We start from the raw sequence: 2602 nt of genomic DNA, 5'->3' as shown, positions 1-2602 counted from the left end.
ATACAAGCATACTGCTTTATGTCTATATGATAATAGAATCTGTTGTCATATAAATATATAATAAAAATATAAAATCTGTTGATTTTACAGCACCCCTGGGAGTTTGGCAGGCTAAGGACTGTTGGCCTTGCTCAAGGAGGAAGAGCCCAGGATTGCTCAGCTGGAGAGTCAGTCAGGTCCCTTATTGGAAATGGCTCATCCAACTTCAAGTAAGACTAAAGTATTAGTGACATTGAAGATTTCTTTTTTTAAAAAAATATTTGTTTATTTAGTATTTATTTGGCTTGACAGATCTTAGTTGTGATATGAGGTTTGTTGAGGCGTGCAAGATCTTTCAGTTGCAGCATGTAAACACTTATTTGTAGCACATGGGATCTAGTTCCCTAACCAGGGATCAAACCCAGGCCCCCTGCACTGGTGGCATGAAGTCTTAGCCACTGGACCACCAGGGAAGTCCCTAAGATTTCTTTTAAACAAGCTGCCTCTCCCCGTCCCTTCTTAGGTGGTGCTAGAGGAACCTAGTGGAGATTTATAACTTTTACCACTGCCCAGAAATAAAGCCCGGAGAAGGCAACGGCAAGCCACTCCAGTACTCTTGCCTGGAAAATCCCATGGATGGAGGAGCCTGGTAGGCTGCAGTCTGTGGGGTCGCTAAGGGTCGGACACGACTGAGGGACTTAACTTTCAATTTTCACTTTCACACATTGGAGAAGGAAATGGCAGCCCACTCCAGTGTTCTTGCCTGGAGAATCCCAGGGATAGGGAAGCCTGGTGGGCTTCCGTCTATGGGGTCACACAGAGTCAGATACGACTGAAGTGACTTAGCAGCAGCAGAGATAAAGCCATTCTTCTACCCCTGTCTCAGTGGAGGCCACGTGGGAAGCAGTAAGGGGCTCTCCTAACCCTCCCAAGGAGATATCTGTCCTGCCTAGTGGGGAGCCAGAACTGTCACCCCTGCCAACACTAAAAAGGAGCCCCTCTAATTCTTCAGTGTCAGCAGATATGATTCTTTTTTGGTATATTAATGCATATATGAGGAATCTAAAAAAGTGGTGCAGATGAACTTATTTGCAAAACAGAAATAGGGACACAGGCATAGAGAACAAATGTGCGGACACCAAAGGGGGAAAGGGGACGTGAACTGGGAGATTGGGATTGACATATGTACATTGCTGTGTATGGAATAGATGACTAGTGAGAATCTACTGTATAGAACTCAACTCAGTGCTCTGTGCTGACCTGTATGGAAGAAAATTCCAGAAGGGAGAGGGTATGTGTATGCATATGGCTGATTTATTACAGTGTACAGCAGAAACTAGCACAATGTTGTGAAGCAACTGTACCCCAATCAATTTTTAAAAAGGTCGATAAAATAAATCTCTGGCAAGACTGATAAGAAAGACAGAAGACACAAGTTACCGATATCAGGAATGACAGGAGATATGACTATAGGTCCTACATCTATCAATAGGATGATAAAGGATTTTTATGAATAACTTTGCACACACAAATTTGATATCTTAAATACAGTAGTCTAATTTCTCAAAAACATAACTATCATAACCTACCCAATATAAAAAAATAAATAGCCCTATAAATATTAAGAAAATTGAATTTGTAACGAAAAAAAAAAAACCCCAAAAGGCATCTCTAGGACCAGATAATTTCACTGATAATTCTACCAAATATTTAAAGAGGAATTAACACCAATACTGCACAATCTTTTCCAGAAAATAGAAGAGGAAGGAACATTCAATTCTTTTTTATGAAGTTACGATTACCTTGGCACCAAAATATGAAATGCTTCAAGAATTTTCATATCATCTTTGTGCAAAGGCCATGCTCATATTTGTGTTCTTCCAGTTTTTGTATATGTAGTGACAAGTGAGCACCTGAATTCTTTCTTTTAGGTGGCTATTTTGCCCTAAATAGCTTTTGTCCAAGCTTTCTCTGCTCGCGGCATGATAGGCTAATAAATCTGGGCGACTCAAGGTTGAGACAAGGAAGGGACTTTATTTGGAAAGCCAGCTGACTGAGAAGATGGCAGGCTACTGCCTTAACGTAACCATTTTGTTGGGGCCTGGATGCCAGGTTCTTTTATGAATTGAAGATGGGGAGAGGAATGGCAACAAAATAAAAAGACCATTTAATTCTTGCAGATATCTCCTAAAGCAGCAGGTTCAAAATTAACCCTTGCTGGTTACATACCCAATATATGATAGCATCTGGCTGATAACCCAAAGATATCATTCCTAGCAGCTCTGTGATTTGCTTTACATGCTTTGATTAATAAAGCAAATTATTGGATCTGATTCTATTGCCTTAAGACAATCTCCAGATATTTTGAAGTCATATTTGTAAGTAAATTGATTTCATTTAGAAACATCCCCTCCCCCTCTCTACTTTTCTTATTGTCTGCTCTATGAAACATATCCAACACAGTTGGATAACTTGGGCTAGTTTTCCTTAATCTAAACTTTTGTGTGCCTGTGGATTACATCGACCCGGAGAAATTCTGAGGGGAAAAAATATTCTTTCATAATTTGAGAAATCAACTGTGTCAATAAATTATTCTTGGTAATCTTTGTTTCTCTCTCTTTCC

The 2602-nt window shown here is 39.9% G+C and overlaps 1 non-coding gene across 1 annotated transcript; it reads right to left on the bottom strand.

Moving 5' to 3' along the window:
- Window positions 1-1789: 1789 nt before the first annotated feature.
- Window positions 1790-1892, bottom strand: LOC129556035 (U6 spliceosomal RNA). The gene has a single exon (XR_008685877.1). It is a non-coding gene; the product is annotated as a U6 spliceosomal RNA (small nuclear RNA).
- Window positions 1893-2602: the final 710 nt, after the last annotated feature.

The sequence above is a fragment of the Moschus berezovskii genome, chromosome 12 (assembly GCF_049115385.1).
Source record: "Moschus berezovskii isolate FMDL1 chromosome 12, NW_MosBer_1.0, whole genome shotgun sequence".
NCBI classification, from domain to species: Eukaryota; Metazoa; Chordata; class Mammalia; order Artiodactyla; family Moschidae; genus Moschus; species Moschus berezovskii.
Note: the sequence above shows the minus strand (reverse complement) of the source record. Positions and strands in the feature narration are given on the sequence as shown.